Source organism: Staurois parvus, unplaced genomic scaffold (genome assembly GCF_062004578.1).
Source record: "Staurois parvus isolate SC_StPar_1 unplaced genomic scaffold, SC_StPar_1.0 ptg000013l, whole genome shotgun sequence".
In the NCBI taxonomy this organism is placed as follows: Eukaryota; Metazoa; Chordata; class Amphibia; order Anura; family Ranidae; genus Staurois; species Staurois parvus.
Genome location: NW_028317809.1, coordinates 5828515 through 5850522, shown reverse-complemented (window position 1 = coordinate 5850522; position 22008 = coordinate 5828515). Strand labels below are relative to the sequence as shown.

The 22008-nt window shown below is 48.3% G+C and overlaps 1 protein-coding gene across 3 annotated transcripts in view; it reads left to right on the top strand.

The window, feature by feature from the left end:
• SLC20A2 (solute carrier family 20 member 2) overlaps positions 1-22008 on the top strand; it is a 143148-nt gene that overhangs the window by 45799 nt on the left and 75341 nt on the right. Inside the window, exon 1 of one of the 3 annotated variants that reach the window (XM_089675387.1) lies at positions 21410-21629. The exons of 1 other annotated variant lie outside the window; for it this stretch is intronic. The gene's annotated coding sequence lies outside the window, so the exon portion shown is untranslated. Of the gene's footprint in view, positions 1-21409; positions 21630-22008 lie in introns of those variants that run through there. One more of the 3 variants, XM_089675385.1, reaches the window with a different exon arrangement.

Genomic DNA, 22008 nt, shown 5'->3' with positions numbered 1-22008 from the left:
ATCTTAGTCTCTCCTTCCCGCTGTACAGAGCCCTGTGTTGACTGTCAACACAGAGCTCTGGGCTGTGATTGTACACAGCTGATCAGTGGGTCTCAGCCATGAATTATGGGCCAGGACTTGCTGACAGACTCCTGCTGTGTACAATCATGCGCCTGAGACCCGGAAACAGGCAGCAATGTACGACGCTTTGCCTGTGCGGGCCACCTATCCGCAGTACATTGCGGGTAGGCAGTCCGCAAGTGGTTAATATGTTGCTATTACTTTGACTATTCAGGGCAAAGTTACAGCATCTCCTGATTGCCCACACCCTTAGTAAAGTACCCTCTTCAATCCACAGCAGTGTCTTTGGATTACCCATTGACTCAGTAGGGTATGTTCTCTTAGCCATGCTCTTTGCTACCTTAATGCTCTATTGTGACCTTCTTTCCATTGCCATGAGCAAGTTTTCTGGGTACAGAGGAGCATTTAACCTGAACCATATAACAGCAACCTGGTCCAAGCAGCCAATCACCATGCCCAAACAATGTCACATGAGGGATGCAGAGATGCAAGGTGATGACATGAGGTGCTTTTAATGAACACCAGCTTTACATTTTTTAGATATAACTTTTCAAATGGTTCAATGTGGAGTTGTAAAATAAATTTACTGACTGGGAATATGCTTAAAATGTACCTGTCCAAAATGAATGTGATATGTACTGAGAATTTATGTTCAGACAAGTTCCAACCTCATCCCTATTCTGAAGTGATGATAATGTTGAAATGCAAGCATGACGTGCGTACTGTACCTTCACTAGTTTTCAAAGTGAACTCTGTGGAGCCCCTAGGACAAATAACAGAACCTCTGATCACCTAACTTCTGCCACCCTAACTATAAGAGACCATTTACATTACTGTCCTGCATTAAAGCATGAGTTCTTTTAGGCAGCCCATTCATTTGAAAATGCACAAAAAAGGTAGCACCTTTGGCACCATTTAGCACCAGTGTACATCTGTCGGCAAAGTACTTTGAGAGTGCCATTTAGAACAAATGGCACTGCATTCCACCAACATGTGCGAATAAGCCTGAAAACTCTGCTCCAATCTGGCAAGTAAACAGATATTCCATTCTTACAGCATAAGGAAATATGTGTTCAATTTTAAACAAAATTCTAGCCTAGCCATTTTCCAAATTAAATTGACACTAAACTTTGGTTTAAAAAAATATATTCTACTCAAGTATGTACTTTTAACTCAAAAAAAGTATCTTTCATTGCTTTCGGCCTCCTCCAAATTCCTGGAAAATGGGATCTTTGGTGTACATAGAGCAGTGCAAGTGACTACAATTAACATGCACTGCTCATTTCAAATATTGGAAAATGAGTGGGAAAGATTTGAGAGCTCATGGAAAACAAGCAGGAAAACACGGGCACGGCAGCTTATTCATTTGAATGGGCTGCTGTGCCTGTTTTCTGCAAAAATAGTACATGCACCTTTTTTAAAAAAATGTGGCTGCATGGTTTCCCTGCAGTTCCTGCACCTGCAAACGCTGGGATGAGTGGGGGAGCCATTGAGAATGAAGAGCAGTGCAATTTAGCTGTAGGTGTGGGAAAGTGTGATTCCTGCACCCGCAACCAGCCCGCAAACTGTAAGCAAGTGTGCACCTAGACTTAGAGACACTTTACTTTCCAAAGACCCATGTTAACCATATAACTTTTAGGTTGAAACAACGACCCATTATAACACGTTAATCTTTTAACTAAATCATCCCGTTATCACTATCTCACACTTGTGTCCAGCATGTGTTACAATATACTTTTGAACACTCCTTACCAGTGACTGTACTGAAACTGTACAGTGGCCCCTAGACTGATACTATGTAAGATGTAAAATGATATACTACATTGTTTAGTGTGGCACTAATATGAGAGCACACTAGCATTAATACTGCAGTTCCTAGCTCACTTACCCAGGGATGCCAGGAACTGGCTGAATGACTATATTGTTCATAAACAAATGCTATGTAGATGTTATTTCTAGTCCGTACAAAACAGACATCTAATTTATTTACTTGAGATACTTATATAGCACTGCTAATTTACATATATAATTGTACATTCATATCACCTTCTGCCCTCAAGAGGCTTGCAATCTTACAAGATCCCATTACATGATCACATTCATATACACAAGTTTAAAGAGGAGCCAATTAACCTACCAGCATGTATTTGGAGTGTGGGAGGAAACCCACGCAGGCGCAGGAAGAAGCGTCATGGGTGGGATTCAAATCAACAACTCTAGCGCTGTCAGGTAGAGGTGCTAACCACTTACCCACCTATTTCTTTTATAATGTAAGCTTTTTTTTAACATGGTTTGCAATCTGTTAATTAGTGAGGAATATGTTGTTAAAAATAGGACAATTTTTGTAGTCGCCTTAAAATCTTTTTCTTAAAGTCTATTGAGGAACACGGGAATGATATGATTTTTATACTTACCAGTATACTTACTAGACTGGGCAAGATTTGATCCACCTATGGGCAGGCTGATTGGACCCATGTCAATCGATCAATCAACTTGGGTACAACCAGCATGTTGGATTTTTAGCATGCAATTTTTGCCAGCAGCTATAGCCACTAGCAATCAACACTGTGTTTTCCTGGCAGCCCCCCTACTGGGAGAAGACAATATCGCCACAGGAGTGATCCCCCATCAACACTGACTATGTTGATAGGGGAACCGAGCAGTTACCTGTGGTTGAAGGACAGAAAATCGCATATTCTATGGCCTGCCTACAAATTACTATATTCTTTTTCCCATTTGTGTAAGTATACATCTGAATCATTTAATTTTACATCATGCTGTCTTGTTTTTAAAATGAGAAAGATAGGCTTGGAACACAAAATGGTAGTTACTTATTTTTGGGTGCACCAGAAAGGTCTACTTGCCACCCATAACTCCTGCAACAGTGGCAGTTAAGTGTATGCCCTCTCTGGAGGACCCAGATCACAGAGTGTAATCTACACAGCCAATGTTATAATAAATCATGATCATATGTAAACACAGATTGTGCAGATATACTGTGAGTGTAGGCCTGGTGGATGACAAACCCCCAAGGGGTAAGTTCACGAAGATCTGGTACCACAAAGCAAGCTAATACACAAAATGGCAAAGTGTGAATAGGCCCTACTTGTTAAGTACTCATTTTAGGGGGTAGAATCTGTGTTCAAGTAAGAAAACTTTATATGTTGGGGTGTGGGTGCTTTGGCATAGGAGTCCTTTGTGGGAGCTGCAATCCTTTGGTCTTTGTACTTGGAGTACCAGCAACATTGAGAACACATAAATCATGTGACAGAGGTGCGTAACAGCCCATTACGATATCTAGTTTCTTTTAGATGTCATTCACCCATTGTTTGCCACTTGTTCATAAAACACTCATATCTGGCAATTGTCCATTGTTTCCAAGAACAGTTGTCTGTGGAAATAATATCCCAGATCACTAATCACTGTAATACTGTTTATGTTTCTACATAAGGTTGCATTTCCTACTGCGCAGTTTTACACTGCTCACTGTGCCACTCTGTATACTGTGCTGTACCTTTTATATTCCAAGTGGTTTCTTCCTATATGTTCTACAATCCCCACAGTATACTGCTCTTTACATTTTTTATACAATGAAAAGAGTGTACACTGCCTTTTATATTCTATATCATTGTTCCTCAACACTGAGGACGAGATAATGAAAAATTCTACCATGCCCTACCATGCTCCAAGAGTAAAAAAAAAAAAAGTTAATACTCATACAGTAAAAGTACGGGAATGCATATATGAATTTAAATGTATTAAAAAGAGACTAATCAGTTAAAATATAGGTGACTGTAACTTAAACAAACAGGAAGATAAAGTGGCCTCCAGTAGGAGAATAGCCCCCCAAATCATTGGTCTCAGTGGAATGGTGGCCCCCAGTGAGATAATAGTCCCCCAAATCATTGGTGTTAATGGAACAATAGCCCAAGCAGGAGAATAGTCCCTCAGATCATTGGTGTCAGTAGGATAGTGGGCCCCAGTGGGAAATTAGTCCTCCGTATCATTGGTGTCAGTAGGATAGTGGGCCCCAGTGGGAAAATAGTCCTCTATCATTGGTGTCAGTAGGATTGTGGGCCCCAGTGGGAGAATAGTTCCCCAGGTCATTGGTGTTAGTGGGATAGTGCCCCCAGTGGGAAAATAGTCATTCAAATCATTGCTGGCAGTGGGATATGGGTTCCCAGCAGGAGAATAGTCATCCAAATCATTGCTGTCAGTGGGATAAGGGATCCCAGTGGGAGAATAGTCCTCCAGATCATTGGTATCAGTGGGTTAGTGGACCCAGTGGAAGACTAGCCCCCCCCCCCCCAAATCATTGATGTCAGTAGGATAGTGGCTCCCAGTGTGAGTATAGTTCCCCAGGTCATTGGTGTCAGTGGGATAGCGCCCTCCAGTGGGAGGGAGAATAGTCCCTCAGATCATTGGTGTCAGTGGGATAGTGGGGCCCCAATGGGAAAACAATATCACTGGCATCAGTAGAATTGTGACCTCCCCCCCCCCCCCCCGGTGCAGTGTGATAATAGTCCCCCAGATCATTGTCAGTGGGATAATGCCCCCAAGTGGGAGTATAGTCCCCTAGATCATTTGACACAGTGGGATAATGGTCCCCCAGGGGGAGAATAATCCCTTAGATAATTTGTGACAGTAGCATAGTGGCCCCCAGGGGGATAATAACCGCCTAGATCATTTGTGACAGTGGGATAGTGGCTCCCAAGGGGAGAATAGTCGCACAGATTATTGGTGTCAGTGGCATAGTTACCCAAGTGGAGCTACCCCGTCAAGCTAGCCAATTGGATGCAAAATTATGCCTCTGCCCACATTTCTGCTACTAGTTAGCTTCTCTATCCCACTTCATTCCCAACAGCAACACTCACTAGGTTAAAAGGGGCAAGCACATCACCCAAGCTGCTTTTAAAACATGATGTAGAATATAGGACCATCCTGCATGCTCTAACTTGCCCATTCTCCAGCCTCTCCTGCACTGCATCTGCCATAGTTAGTGAAAAAAAAAAACAAATGGGATCAATGACAAAAGTGTTCCTCTAAATCCTATTGACTAAGCATTCAAAAAAAAAAAAAAGTATGGACTTTATCGGTACTCCATGTACACAGCACAATGTTTCTAAAAAATGTTTGCACAATTTTATTGCAATACAAAAAAAAATTACATATAATGTCAAATTGAAAGCAAGAGAAAGAAAATATCACACTACCGCATTATTAGGTAGGTTCCCCAAAAACATTTGTTGAGCTTAAAATATGTCTCTAAACATACCAATCTGCATGGATACATAGGGTAACACTGAGCTGCTTCTACAGGCAAAACACAACACTCCTCTAGGAGCAGCATTTTTTTAAGCCAGTGTGCATGAACCCTAAATGTGTAAAAATATTAATGAACAAACAAAAAAAAAAAAAGTTGAAATGTGTATGCTTAATAAAATAGAAATGAACAGAACAAATCAGCAGGAAAATAATAGTTGAAGAGAATATGGTGAGTTAATAAGGAGTTAATTAGGGCTAATTAAAGTAAACTAAGGCTCCATTCACACTTAGGCATTTCAAATCATGGATAGAGACACTGCAATTCTGCCCGCGATTTGAAAATGATCTGTGAAAATGCGCATTCGCGTGTTCAGGTGCCATTAATTCCAATGGCATCTGAAAATGCGGGGCATTTTTGCCACGATCGTGGCACATTTTTCTCTGTGGCAAAAATGCCACGATCACGCAAAAACGGTTTTGGAATTTTTTGAGCGTCGCATGTCCCGCACTTTCGTGGCGATTCCCTCCAAAATTTGAAACGCCTAAATGTGAATAAAGCTTAAGGGTTAATAAGGAAAACAGAGGAACATTTTATTAAAAAAACTACTTTTTTTTCCACTTGTCAGGTTGCTTTAACTGACATCATCTGCAGATGGAAGTTAATCCCTTTGATCTGCGAGGAATGAACAGAATAGATACAAAAGTAACAATCTTACTTTGTATCTATTTAGTGTCAAAACAATGTTTAAACACTAAGGAATAGTTCACAGCAGCTGCTGTGTTCCTGGTGTGCAGTGGGATCACAACAGAGCCAATGCACAGCACAGCTATCCAAAGCAGTGTGCTTACAGTGAAGCACACTGACACGACCCCCTAGTAAAACACTCTCAACACACAGTTAACCCTATAATCGCCCCTCATGTTAACCCCTTCCTGCCCAGTGCCATGGGGGTGCATCGGCGCCGCATGCGTGCCCTGTGCATGCCACCATTGGTGGCTTCAGCTGTCGATCACTGGGTCCCGGCCGGAGATTCCCCACCGGCAACTGGAAATTGCATCGGTGTGCCCTGCCCGTGCTGCCATTGGCGGCTTCAGCTGTCGATCACCAGGTCCCAGCTGGAGATTCCTCACCAGCACCTGGCGATTGCTAAGGAACACTGACAGGGGAGAGGTCTATATGTAAAAAATTTTATTATTATTATACAGGATTTATATAGCACCAATGGTTTGCTCAGCGCTTTACAATATAACAGGAGACAATACAGTAACAATACAGTTCAATACAAGAGGGATTAGAGGGCCCTGCTCCTTGGAGCTTACAATCTAGGAGGGCGGGGTGAGTGGTACAGTAGGTAGTCACTGTGGGGGATGGAGTGGTTGGAAGAGTAGAGGATACCAGAATTAGCAGAGGGCGGGATAGGCTTCCCTGAAGAGAAAGGTTTTCAGTGAATGCCGAAAGGCAAGTAGAGTAGGTGATAATCTGATAGATTGGGGTAGGGAGTTCCAGAGGATGGGTGATGCCCTGGAGATGTCTTGGCGACGAGCATCGGAGGAGGAGATAAGGGAGCTAGAGAGTAAGAGGTCTTGCGAGGAGCGGAGTATATGGTTTGGGTATTTAGATACAAGATCGGTTATACATCATAACCAATAAACAATACATCTATATCAAAACTGCAGCACTACAAATAGTAATAATAAATATATAGTGATAAGTGAAAATAATGAATTCAAAATAATTCAATATAGCGGTCAAAAACCATGTATAACAGCTTAATCCAGCATGTAAGTCAAGCAGGCATACGCATATATGTGAACATATGCTGACATTAACAGGAAAACTTGCTGGAAGCTAAAATCCCAAAAATTGTAAAAATGACATTTTCCAATGTAAAAATGGCTGCCAGCTATATTGAATTATAAGCTGTTCATCATTGGCTAATAAAAATTACTACACTATATTAGCTTTTCTCTGGTGGCTTATTCCTGGAGCTACTATTAAGGTGGAAATCCAGCGCTACTAGGTTGCTGTAATAACCGGGTGGAGTTGACACCTAGGAGCAGTCCTATTTTCTGTGAGGGTCCCGCGGAGAGGTCTGCAGTCTGGTGAAGGGGGTAGTGAGTACCTGAGAAGTACTATATTCCCATCAGTTCCTGGATGACCACTAGATCTACTGATTACATGCACATTTAAAGTGTGCGTCCGGTGAGTGCAAGCACACCTATTTTTCCTTACCCACAAGGAGTCACGAGCGCTTTATCTGTAAAGGAGCTATTGTTACCTGCACATGCTGGATGATACAAGCACGTGTTTAACCACCTTCCGCCCGCCCTATAGTAAAATGATGGGCGCAAGGTGGTTCTCTCGTTCTGATAGGACGTCATATGATGTCCTACCAGACTCACTGCGCATGTGCGGCTCAGGGAGCGTGCAGCCCGGCGATCGCCGGTGCACTTTGTCCCTCGGACACAGCGGATCACGGAAAGAGCCGAAGATGTCGGCTCGATCATGTGATCAGCTGTGTCCAATCACAGCTGATCACATGTAAACACGGAAATGCCGGTTGTCGGCTTTCCGCGGAGGGGACATGTACACTTATCAGGGCACTGATCAGTGTGCCCTGATGATCAATGTGGCCCCAGAAGTGCCACCTGTCAGTGCTCATCAGTGCCACGTGCCAGTGCCCATCAGTGCAACATCAATGCCACATATCAGTGCATACCAGTGCACATCAATGCCACATATCAGTGCCCATCTGAGCTGCCTTTCAATGTCACCCATCAGTGCCAGTCAGTGCCACCTATCAATGCCAATCAGTGCCACCTATCAGTGCTGCCAATCAGTGCCACCTATCAGTGCCAGTGTCGCCTATCAGTGCAAATCAGTGCCAGTCAGTGCCGCCTAACAGTGCCAGTCAGTGCCGCCTGTCAGTGCTGCCTATCAGTGCCATATATCAGTGCTGCCTTTCAGTGCCCAGTGATGCCTGGCAATGCCCATCAGTGCAACCTACCAGTGCCTCCTCATCAATGCCCATCAGTGCCACCTATCAGTGTAGCCTATCAGTGCCCATCACTGCAGCCTCATTAGCGCACATCAGTGAAGGAGAAAAATCACTTATTTACAAAATTGTATAACAAATACTAAGTAAAAACATTTTTTTTTCAAAATTTTCAGTGGTGTTTGGTTTGTTTAAGAAAAAATGAAAATCCCAGAGGTAATTAAATACCACCAAAAGAAAGCTCTGTCCCCAAAAAATGATACAAAATTTCATATGGGTACAGTGTTGCATGACCACGCAATTGTCATTCAAAGTGTGACAGTGCTGAAAGCTGGAAATTGGCCTGGGCAGGAAGGGGGTATACAATTGCAAGAAAAAGTATGTGAACCCCTTAGGATTACGTGGAGGTTTGCATGAATTGGGCATAAAATGTACTCTGAATGTCATCTAAGTCACAACAATAGAAGAACACAGTCTGCTGAACATAATACTACACAAACATTAGATGTTGCCATGGTTTTATTGCACGTAACATGTAAACATTCACAGTGCAGGGAGGAAAAAGTATGTGAGGCCCTAGCTTAATGACTTCTCCCAGAGCTAATTGGAGCCAGGAGTGAGCCAACCTTGACTCCAATCAGTGTGATATTAGATGTGTTGCTGACAGCTGTCCTGCCCTTAAAAAACACACACCTGTTTTGGGTTTACTGGTTTGAAGAAGCACTGTCTGATGTGAACCATGCCTTGCAGAAAAGAGCTCTCAGAAGACCTACGATCAAGAATTGTTGACTTGCATGAAGCTGGAAAGGGTTACAAAAGTATCTCCAAAAGCCTTGATGTTCATGTGTCCACGGTAAGACAGACTGTCTACAAATGGAGAAAGTTTAGCACTGTTGCTACTCTCCCTAGGCATGGTCGTCCTGTAAAAATGACTGCAAGAGCACAGCGCAGAATGCTGCATGAGGTAAAGAAGAATCCCAGAGTGTCAGCTAAAGACCTACAGAAATCTCTGGCACATGCTAACATTTTTATTGACACATCTACAATAAGGAAAACATTAAAGAAGAATGGAGTACATGGGAGGACACCACGGAGGAAGCCATTGCTGTCCAAAAAGAATATTGCAGCACATTTGAAGTTTGCAAAAGAGCACCTGGATGTTCCACAGCACTACTGGCAAAATATACTGTGGACAGATGAAACCAAGATTGAGTTGTTTGGGAAGAACACACAACACTATGTGTGGAGAAAAAAAGGCACAGCACACCAACATCAAAACCTCATCCCCACTGTAAAACATGGCGGAGGGAGCATCATGGTTTGGGGCTGCTTTGCTGCCTCAGGGCCTGGACGGATTGTTGTCATTGATGGGAAAATGAATTCCAGAATTTATCAAGACATTTTGCAGGAAAACGTACGACCATCTGTCCGCCAACTGACGCTCCGCAGAGGATGGGTGATGCAACAGGACAATGACCCAAAGCATACAAGTAATGCAACAAAACAATGGCTGCAACAGCACAGAATACGTCTTCTGGAGTGGCCCAGTCAGAGTCCTGACCTCAACCCGATTGAAATGCTGTGGCATGACCTTAAGAGAGCGATTCACACCACACATCCCAAGAATATTGCTACGCTGAAACAGTTTTGTGAAGAGGAGTGGTCCAAAATTACTCCAGATCGTTGTGCAGGTCTGATCTGCAACTACAGGAAACGTTTGGTTGAGGTTATTGCTGCCAAAGGAGGGTAAACCAGTTAAGTCCAAAGGTTCACATACTTTTTCCTCCCTGCACTGTGAATGTTTACATGTTATGTGCAATTAAACAATGGCAACATCTAATGTTTGTGTAGTATTATGTTCAGCAGACTGTGTTCTTCTATTGTTGTGACTTAGATGACGTTCAGAGCACATTTTATGCCCAATTCATGCAAAACTCCACGTAATCCCAAGGGGTTCACATACTTTTTCTTGCAACTGTAAGTGCCCTGTAGGCTAGTGGTTAAGGAAGATTTTATGTGGATGGTTATACATTTACATTGTGCATTTATGACACTATAATTTCATCCATATAGGACGACGCACCTTTGTCACTCTATTTGCGCTCCTAGTTAGCGCTTTTTCACTTATCACTATATATTGTTATTACTATTTGTAGCGCTGCAATTGTGATATAGATGTTTTTAAGGATTTAGAGGTTTTATCCTTTTGCAAGCTGCTTTATTTAGTATATTGATGTATTCATTTATCGTAAGAGCGCTCGCTTTTTATATTATTATGTAAATAATACAGATCTCAACTGTCAGCTCCAGCACGCTAGTTTGTATTGCTCTGCATAGCAGAGTAATACAAAGCAGTGTTCTTACATAGTAAAGCACAGCACACAGTAAAACACACACAGCCCTTTGATCGCCCCAGATGTTAACCCCTTCCTGCCAAGTGTTATTAGTACAGTGTCAGTGCTTTTTATTAGCCCTGATCACTGTATTGGTGTCACTGGTGATATCAGTGACACCAAGTCAGTTCCCCCCAGTGTCAGAATGCCCGCCGCAGTCCCACTATAAGTTGCTGATCGCCGCCATTACTAGTAAAAATAAATAGAAATCCCAGTATCTATACTGCCATTTGTAAACGTTATAACTTTCACGTAAACCAATTACTTTACACATATTGGGATTTTTTTTTTTTTTTAGCAAAGACATGTAGCAGAATTATTTTTGGCCTAAATTTGACAAAATTAGATTTTTTTATTTTTTTTACTGGGCGTGTTTAATAGCAACAAAGTAAAAAATATTGTTTTTTCTAAAAAAATTTTGGTCTTTTTTTTTTTATAGTGCAAAAAATAAAAACCGCACAGGTGATCAACTGTCTGGTACTCACGGAAAGGTCCCGATCTCCTCTTTCGATTGGGACCTTTCCTGATCATGTGACCACCGTGACGGCGTGTCACATGACCCTAAACCCCGCCCCGCCTCCTGAAACTCTTAAAGAGCCAGGAGGCACCGGCGTGAAGGATTTAAAGTAACACAAAAATTGGCTTGGTCAGGAAGGGGGGTAAAGCCTCTGGAGGACAAGTGGTTAAAAGACAGCAAGAAAGAAGGAAAGGGAGAGGAAAGGAGAGAGAGGAGGAAAGCAGAGAGAGGAGGAAAGGAGAGAGAGGAGAGAGAGGAGGAAAGAGAACAGGAGAGAAGAGAGAGGAGGAGAGAAGAGAGAGGAAAAAGGAGAGAAGAGAGATTGTGATGATGTCACTGGGGGATGGAAATAGGTTGTAGGAACCCCTAAAACCTGATTGTTTGCTGTACAGCACCTCCAGACGCTGGCCCCTACATCACCTCCAGACGCCGGCCTACAGCACCCACAGACTGCCGTGACTAGCCAGCAGCAGATCCAGCTGTCCACCACTCTCCCTCCACTCCCACAGATGAATTCCTCCTCCACTGCGCGACGGACTCTCCGCATCTATACGGCCTGATGTGAAAGCTTTCACCTCCCTTAATTGACCAGCACTCCGCCTACCCTCCTAAAATGCCACGTGTACTCCCCCTCATTGTACTCTCCTACATTCACAAAATCTCCTCCCTCTACCCCCCAAAACAACTATACATCGGACCCTCACTACTTCCATCTCCCCACTATGGCTCTAACCACCTCCTCCTGATACTCTACTCTCCCACCGACCCACACGCCACCACTAACAGACCCTCACGCTCTTGCACATCCCGCTCCCATGCCACCTTTCTCACCCTTCTCCTCCTCCTAACCGGGGATATCTCCCCGAACCCTGGTCCCTCACCACCTCACTCACCCACTAGGCACCCTCCTACTCCAACAAACCGCCGCAACCCCCTCAACCTTATACCTGTCCCCCTCCTCCCCGCATCTACCCCTCCACTCTCAGTTGCACTCCTGAATGCCCGATCGGTTTGCAACAAGCTCACCGCCATCCATGACCTCTTTATCTCCCACTTCCTCAACCTCCTAGCGGTCACCGAAACCTGAATCCAAGCCACTGACTCCACCTCCCCTGCAGCACTCTCCTATGGAGGTCTCGTCTGGTCCTATTCACACAGACCGAGCGGCCCCAGAGGTGGTGGGGTCGGCATGCTCGTCACTGCTGACCACCTTCCAGGTCCTCCCAAACCCCCCCTCTCTATCCTTTTCCTCCTTCGAGGCCCACTGCATCCGTATCTTCTCCCCCACCCCTCTGAGGATTGCAGTAATCTATTGGCCTCCTGGACCCGTATCCCGCTTCCTTGACGACTTTTCCATCTGGCTACCCTTCTTCCTCTGAGCTACCCACCATCATCCTTGGAAACTTCAATATCCCTATCAATGTCAACAACCCGGCTACATCCCAACTACTCCACTTAACCTCTGCTTTTTCACTCACACAGTGCACACAGTCCTCCACCCACACCGACGGGAACACCCTGGACCTCGTTTTCTCCCATCTCTGCACCCTCCACAACCTCACAAACACCCCTTTTCCTCTCTCTGACCACAACCTCATTACGTTCTCCATCTCCCCGTCCTCTAACACCCCCCCCCCGAACCTCAAACCATCACCAGCTGTAACCTCCGCAACCTGAACCCAGCTCCTCTCCACTCTGCAGCTGACCGTCTGTACGACAGTATCCTCCCACTTTCATGCCCTGACCTGGCCACTACCGCGTACAATGACTCGCTATCAGCTGCCCTAGACTCCTTAGCACCCCTGACCACACGTAGCATTAGACCCCGACCGCTTCAACCCTGGCAGAATGACCACACTAAAAATCTTAAACGACGCAGTCGTGCGCTGGAGCGATTATGGCGTAAAACCAGATCCCCTCGAGCTTTCTCCCTCTACAAATCCACCTTCCTCACCTACACCTCCTCCCTCCATGCCGCCAAACAAGCCTACTTTGTTACCCTCATCAACACCCTCTCCACCTGTCCTCGCCGGCTCTTCTCTATTTTCAACTCCCTACTCTCCCCCCCCCCACCCAGTACCTCACTCACCGCCCACGAGATTACCACTCACTTCCAAAATAAGATCGACGCAATCCGTAAGGACATCGCCAATGCTCAACCTACCTCCCCACCTAGCCTCCTTCCCACTATAACCCCATCAACTCTTCCCTCCTCTGACCTCGCAACCACCCTGCCCCCCACCACACCTAACATCCCGCATACCTTATCCTCCCCAATACTCCGCTCCTTCAGCACTGCTACCACTAAGGAGGTCACTAAGGTCTTCTCAGAAGCCCGCCTCACCACTTGCCCCCTTGACCCTGTCCCCACACAACTCCTCCGATCACCCTCCTCCTCCATCCTACACTCCCTCACCCACATCTTCAATCTCTCCCTCTCCACTGGCGCATTCCCCTCCCCCGTAAAGCACGCGCACATCACTCCCATACTCAAAAAACCCTCCCTGGACCCCACCGACCTGAACAACCTTACACCCATCTCCCTGCTGCCATTTACTTCCAAGCTCCTTGAGCGCTTAGTCTACAATCGCCTAAGCGCCCACCTCACTGACAACAACCTCCTCGATCCACTACAGTCTAGCTTTCGTCCCCTACACTCCACCGAAACTGTCCTACTCAAAATCACTAATGACCTGCTAACCGCCAAAGCTAATGGCCACTACTCAGTCCTCCTACTCCTCGACCTTTCCGCGACCTTAAACACAGTTGACCACCCCCTCCTCCTTAATAAACTACACTCCCTCAGCAGCAGAGACTCCACTCTCTCCTGGCTCTCCTCCTCTCTATCCCAACACTCCTTCAGCGTTACCTATAACACCACCACACCCTCCTCTCTGTTGGGGTCCCCCAAGGCTCTGTCCTTGGGCCCCTTCTCTTCTCCATCTACACCTCCTCCCTCAGCAAACTGATACACTCCCACGGCTTCAACTAACACCTCTACGCCGATGACACGCAAATTTACCTCTCCACCCCTCGCCTCACCCCTTCAGTCTCCGCCCGTATCACCCACCTACTGAACAACATAGACTGGATGTCGCTCCATTTCCTCAAAATTGAACCTTTCCAAAACCGAGCTCCTAATTTTCCCCCCAGCCCGTGCCCCCACCCTCTCCATCACGACCAACGACACCATCAGTCCCACCCCGCAAGCCAAAGTCCTAGGTGTCACTCTAACGCAAACCTGTCCTTCCAACCCCATGTCCAATCATTGGCAAACTCATGTAGGCTCCACCTCTGCAACATCTACAAAATACGTTCGTTTCTAACCCCAGACACTACTAAACAACTCGTTAACTCCCTTATCTCACGACTCGACTACTGCAACTCCCTCCTCAACAGCCTACCTCATCACAGACTATCCCGCTTCAGTCTATCCTGAACTCAGCTGTCAGGGATCCCGGGTCCTCGGCGGCGCGCACATGCGCAGACCGCCGATCCGTCCTAGCCGGCGAGCGCAGAATCCTCGGCGATCGCGCATGCGCAGTAGCGATCGCGGCCGCACCAATGGGAGAGCAGGGCGCTCTATTTAAAGCTGCCCTGTGCATCTCCAAGTTGCCGCAAGGTCTTGTTCCTGTCCTGTAAGTACGCTTCCTTGTTGCCAAACTCTGCCTGTTCTGTTTATGCTGACCTTCTCCTGCTCTGACCCCGGCTCGTTCCTGACCATCCCTCTGCCTGACCCTCTGTACCACGCTGCCCGCTACCTGCTGAACCTGGCTTGTGACCCCGACCATTCTCCGCTTACTCCCCCTGTACCACGCTGCCTGCACAATACCGACCCGGCTAGTCTGACCTCGCCTACTCCTGATAGTTGCCCATCCATCCCGCTCGGATCGGGATCTGTCATCCCATCCATCCCACTCGGATCGGGATCTGTCGTCCCCTTCACAGCAGGCTCAACCCGGGCACATACCCTCAGCGGGACCCCTCTGCCGCCACCGGGAGTGCCCAGGGACGCGACCTGGTTTCAGTCTTGCACCAAGTCCATCCCCACCATCAGGGGCCCTGGTGAAAAGGCAGACTGGGATTTAGACTCCGCGTCCTGGGAAACTCCGTGCCGTGGACCACTAGAGATCCCGTTGGGCGGAGCCTGACAGTACCTTGCGGCCATGACTGAGCCTGGAAGGGGAACTTCCCCTCTGGACGACATCTGCCAACAGATGGAGACCCTTACACTGGGAATTAGGGGCCTACAGGAAGGTTATACGGTATTGGACAGACGCATGCAGACCTTAGCTACCTCTACCAGGGGGTCTGGGGAACCCACTAGGGAGACTCCGGGGTTGTTACCCGCACCAGAACCCCGTGTCCCCACACCGGAACATTTTTCCGGAGACCGAAGTAGATTCAGGGCCTTTCGTAACTCCTGTCAGCTATACTTTGACCTCCAGCCTCAGACCTTTTCCTCCGAATCGGTGAGGGTAGGGTTCATTATTTCCCTACTACAGGGGGGACCCCAAGACTGGGTCCACCGGCTCTGAGAGAAGCGAGACCCACTGTTGAAGTCAGTGACGGTATTTTTTGAGGCTATGGCCCTCTTGTATGACGACCCGCTGCGCACCTCAACGGCCGAGAGGGCCCTATATACACTCAGGCAGGGTCACCGGACAGTGGAGGACTATGCCGCCGAATTCAGGCGTTGGCATAGTGACTGCCAATGGAACGAGGCGGCTCTGCACCACCAGTTCCACGTAGGGTTAGCTGAATCCCTGAAGGACGAATTGGCCCGAATAGACATACCTAGCACTTTGGAGGCCTTGATAGCTTTGACTATTCGAATTGACCGCCGGTTGCAGGAGCGCAGGCAGGAAAGATGCAACCAAGGACAAGGATCAACTGGAACACCCCCTCAGGCCTCAACCCAGTTACAGCCGGCAAGCCAGAATCAGGATGCTATGGATACACCCGAGACCGGGCCATCGGGAAGGATCCGGCCGACACTTACGCCTGAGGAACGCCAGAGGCGTCTTACCAACCATCTCGGCCTCTACTGTGGGGGAGCAGGCCATGTGGTACGTACCTGTCCAGCCAAGAGGGGTAAGTGTTCCGCTGCTTTCTCTACAGTCACTTCTAACAGTGTGGGCAACACTAGTTATCTAGCGGTACCTGTGTCACTTCAGCTGCCGGGGAGAACAGTGGTGACCACGGCTATTGTGGATTCTGGGGCGTGTAGTTGCTTCATAGATTTAGACTTTGCAGTTCAGCAAAGGATATTTTTCTAGCAGATGGATCACGTATTAAGTCAGGGGTGGTGGACCACGAGACCCCACCTATCCGTACTACCGTATCGACCCATCATGAAGAACTCCTTCGGTTGGACGCCATAGCATCCCCACTATTTCCAATTATTTTGGGGCTCCCGTGGTTACGAGCCCATAATCCCCAGGTGGACTGGAAGGCGGGTTCTATGCAGTTCCTCTCCCCATACTGCCAGCAGCATTGCCTCCCTAAGATCTCCCCGATTCCACCGACTTTGTTGTGTCTAGAGACAGATGCGGAGCTGGAGCAAGTCATTCCGTCAGTCTACCATAGTTTTCTGGATGTGTTTAGCAAGCGGGGGGCGGACACTCTCCCCCCGCACCGAGCTTATGACTGCCCAATTGATCTCCTCCCAGGGTCGGAAATCCCATTTGGGCGGATATTCCCCTTATCCGAGCGGGAATTAGGGGTACTAAAAGAATATATAGATGAAAACCTCCATAAGGGGTTTATTAGACCCTCCACGTCACCAGCCGGGGCGGGCATTTTCTTTGTGGAGAAAAAGGACAAGTCCCTCCGGCCCTGCGTAGATTACCGGGACTTGAATAAGGTCACAGTAAAGAACCGTTACCCGCTACCACTAGTACCCGAGCTTTTTCAGAGGCTGAAGTCAGCATCTGTCTTCACTAAACTAGACTTGAGGGGTGCCTATAATTTAGTTCGTATCAGAGAGGGGGACGAGTGGAAGACAGCATTCCGTACCAGATTCGGACACTTTGAATATTTGGTTATGCCCTTCGGCCTATGCAACGCCCCTGCCACCTTCCAACATTTCATAAACGATGTGTTCAGGGACTACCTAGATATCTTCGTCATCGTATACCTGGACGATATCCTTGTCTTTTCCCCAACCTTGGAGGACCATAGAGGTCACGTGAGGCGCGTGTTAGAACGGCTCCGCCAACACAGCTTATATGCCAAGGCAGACAAGTGCTGCTTTGAACAGAGTAGCATTTCGTTTCTGGGTCTAACCATCTCTCCCACGGGAATAGCCATGGATCCCCAAAAGGTTTCGGCCATTTTAGATTGGCCAGCCCCCACCGATAAGAAAGCGGTCCAACGCTTCATCGGCTTCGCAAACCTACAGAAAGTTCATTAAGAACTTTTCGGGCCTAGTGTCCCCTATCACCCAGCTGACCAGGCAGGGGGTTCGCTTCCAATGGACACCTGAGGCACAGATGGCTTTCGAAGCCTTAAAGGAATTGTTTACGGCAGCTCCTATTCTGAGCCACCCTGATTCGTCCTTGCCATATATCTTGGAGGTGGACGCATCCGAGAATGCGGTCGGGGCGATCCTGTCCCAGAGGAAGGGCATCAAAGAACTCATGCACCCGGTGGCTTTCTTCTCCAGGAAACTAACTCCTGCGGAAAGGAATTATGATATCGGGGATCGGGAGCTCTTGGCGATTAAGGTGGCACTAGAGGAATGGAGATACTTGTTAGAGGGGGCGGTACACCCAATATTGATTTTTACGGATCATAAGAACCTAGAATACCTGAGGACAGCTAAACGTCTGAGGCCACGTCAAGCCAGGTGGGTGCTGTTCTTTTCACGGTTCTTTTTCCATATAACCTATAGGCCAGGGTCTAAGAACACAAAACCAGACGCGCTCTCCCGCATGTTTGGGGATCCCGAAGAGAATCCCAAGCCAGACACTATCCTATCCCCAGGAAATTTCCTAGCCCTCCAATCGGAGCTCCATTCGCAACTGCAGACCGCGTCCGTAGGGATGCAAGGTCCACCTGGTGTCCCCTTACTAAATAGGGAAGGACTTTTTTGGAAGGAGGATCAGATTGTGGTCCCTGAGGAGGCCCGTACATTGGTATTAGGATACTGCCACGATCACCCACTGGCCGGGCACTTTGGGGTACGTAAGACCTTGGAGCTGCTGCAGCGTACTTTCTGGTGGCCTAATATGGCCAGAGAGTGCGAAACCTACATAAAGACCTGTCCCGTTTGTCAGAGAAACAAACCCACTAGGAATAAAGCTTGGGGTCTCTTGCGCCCATTACCCATACCCGACAGGCCATGGACCATGATTTCCATTGACTTTATCGTGGAACTTCCACCCTCTCAGGACCACACAGCAATCTTCGTGATTGTAGACCGCCTGTCCAAGATGGCCCATTTTGTACCTCTAAAGGACACACCTACGGCCCTTGAGACAGCACGTGTGTTTATTACGGAAGTGGTAAGACTCCACAGAATTCCCAGGGATATTGTATCTGACAGAGGGGTTCAGTTTACGTCCAGGTTCTGGAAAGCTCTATGTGAAACCCTGGGAATTAAGTTATCGTTCTCTTCCGCTTATCACCCACAGACCAATGGCCAGACGGAGCGTACAAACCAGACCCTAGAGCAGTACCTCAGGTGCTATACCACCTTCCTCCAAGATGACTGGGTTACTCTCCTGCCGCTTGGAATTCGCATATAATAATGCAAGTCACTCTGCTACTAGACAGTCCCCGTTTTTCGCAAACTATGGGTTCCACCCTGTATTCCTGCCAGATCTAATCCCGGAGGTCACAGTACCAGCCACGCAGGATATGTTGACCTTTCTGTCAACCAATAGGAAGGTATTGCAGGAAGCAATGGCAAAGGCCCAGGATGACAATAAGAGGGCGTTTGATAGGAAAAGAAGAGGGGAATTGAGTTTGCGGCCAGAGGACCAGGTTTGGTTGTCCACCGCAAATTTAAAAATGTCCTGCCCTTCGAAGAAATTGGCTCCCAAGTTCTTGGGGCCTTTCCGGGTCAAACGTAAGATCAACGAGGTGGCATACGAGCTGGCCCTGCCCGAATCTATGAAGGTTCATCCGGTCTTCTATGTGTCCCTGTTGAAACCAGCAACTCCAGACCCCTTCCCGGATCGAAGGTCTAAGCCACCGGAGGCAGTAGACGTGGATGGGGAGGAGGAATTTAAAGTTAAAGCTATCTTAGATTGCAGGAAGAGGGGAGGCCAAACTCAGTTTCTGGTTAAATGGAAAGGATATGGGGCGGAGGAAAATTCATGGGAGCCGGCCCAAAATGTGCACGCCCCAAGGCTTGTGCGGGAATTTTTTTCGGAACCAGCCGTTGAGTAGGGGTCGGTTGGGCATCCGGAGGTTGCCCGTAGGGGGGGGGCAATGTCAGGGATCCCGGGTCCTCGGCGGCGCGCGCATGCGCAGACCGCCGATCCGTCCCAGCCGGCGAGCGCAGAGTCCTCGGCGGTCGCGCATGCGCAGTAGCGATCGCGGCCGCACCAATGGGACAGCAGGGCGCTCTATTTAAAGCTGCCCTGTGCATCTCCAAGTTGCCGCAAGGTCTTGTTCCTGTCCTGTAAGTACGCTTCCTTGTTGCCAAACTCTGCCTGTTCTGTTTATGCTGACCTTCTCCTGCTCTGACCCCGGCTCGTTCCTGACCATCCCTCTGCCTGACCCTCTGTACCACGCTGCCCGCTACCTGCTGAACCTGGCTTGTGACCCCGACCATTCTCCGCTTACTCCCCCTGTACCACGCTGCCCGCACAATACCGACCCGGCTAGTCTGACCTCGCCTACTCCTGATAGTTGCCCATCCATCCCGCTCGGGATCTGTCATCCCATCCATCCCGCTCAGATCGGGATCTGTCGTCCCCTTCACAGCAGGCTCAACCCGGGCACATACCCTCAGCGGGACCCCTCTGCCGCCGCCGGGGGTGCCCAGGGATGCGACCTGGTTTCAGTCTTGCACCAAGTCCATCCCCACCATCAGGGGCCCTGGTGAAAAGGCAGACTGGGACTTAGACTCCGCGTCCTGGGAAACCCCGTGCCGTGGACCACTAGAGATTCCGTTGGGAGGAGCCTGACATCAGCTGCCAGACTCATTCACCTTACCAACCGCTCCTCCTCTGCCACCCCCCTCTGTCATTCCCTCCACTGGCTCCCGATTGCCCAACACATTAAATTCAAACGATTAACACTGACATACAAAGCCATTCATAATGCTACCCCAAAACTACCTCACCGACCTGATACCCAAATACCACCCTACCCGTAATCTTCGCTCCTCACAAGACCTCCTACTTTCTAGCTCCCTGGTCTCCTCCTCACATGCCCATCTCCAGGACTTCTCCAGGACCACCCCCATCCTCTGGAACTCACCACCCCAATCCATCAGACTGTCACCTTCCCTCCTCACCTCTATGCTGCCTAGACCATAAGTCTGATTGAACAAAATAAAAAATCCATGGAAGATAAAACATATCCCATGTAAATGGCAAGTATTTAAAACAAGGGAAGCCTACCCCACCCTGACCTAACAGCTGATCTACACTCTACCCTCCTCCTACCACTCCATCCCCCACAGCCACTTCCTCCCGTACCACTATCCCCTCCCTCCTAGATTGTAAGCTCCAAGGAGCAGGGCCCTAGAACCCCTCGTGTATTGTTTTGTTACTGTATTGTCTCATGTTCTTTCCCCCACTATAATATACAGCGCTGAGCAAACCTTTTGGCGCTATATAATGTATAATATTAATTATATATACTCTATTAAGTATAATATACTATTTGCTGTGCTGCACGTTGTACACTCCAGTAGGCAGCACATGGCCCCTCAGCAGACAATAAGCTCCTCATACTAGCTCAGGTGGTGTTTGCTCGTCTTCTTTTCCTTCACCCACAACATTCATGGCCCAAAGGAGCGGGAGATCTCATTTCCTCTCAGCACCATGGGACGTGAGAGCAACAAACTCGTCCAAGTAGTTCCCGTGTGCGTCCACACGCCTACAGAGAGAAGCATGTGACATAGCTGGCAGCGGCGCTATTGCTGCGTCTAATCACCCTCTCCCTTTCCCCCTCCTCTCCTCACACCTAGGTGCAGTGTTCCAGCACCAGGAACATTCCTCCATCCCCAGCCTCCCCCCTCCAGCTAACTATCCTGTTGCTGCGCACTATCTCGTGCGTGCAACTCCCTGCGCATGACGCAATTGGGCGCATTTACATCACCCAGGGGGCGGAACGTGGCGCGGTGCTCAGCCCCTTCGCCGAGCTCCCGCTGGAATAGTCGGCATTGAGCGGTGGCCGCGGAGGAGCAGCGCTGTGTTCTGTCATTGACAAAGCCAGGTGAGTGAAGGGCTGTGGCGGGCGGTTCTGGGAATTCGGTTCGGTGTTTTCTGTAAGGTGTGAGGGGATTCTTCTCTGTCAAGAGGCAGCACGGCTTCTCGCCCCCCAGCGGCTCCCATTGGTGGCAGAAGGTGTCTGTCAGGGTCCCGTTGTCACTGTTACCCCGGAGTGACAGTCCGCACCGCGGAGGGGAGCAGCGGCGGCTTCTCTGCATTTGCGAACACGAGGAGAAGTGTGACAGGAAATGGACGGAGGAGGAGAGGACGTACACCGCACTGACATAGAGCCCGGGGTTCCGGCAATGCTGCGCGGGGTGTGGATGTACCGGAGCCGATCCTTATCAACGTGCTGAATGGCTGGGGGAGAGGAGACCGGGGCT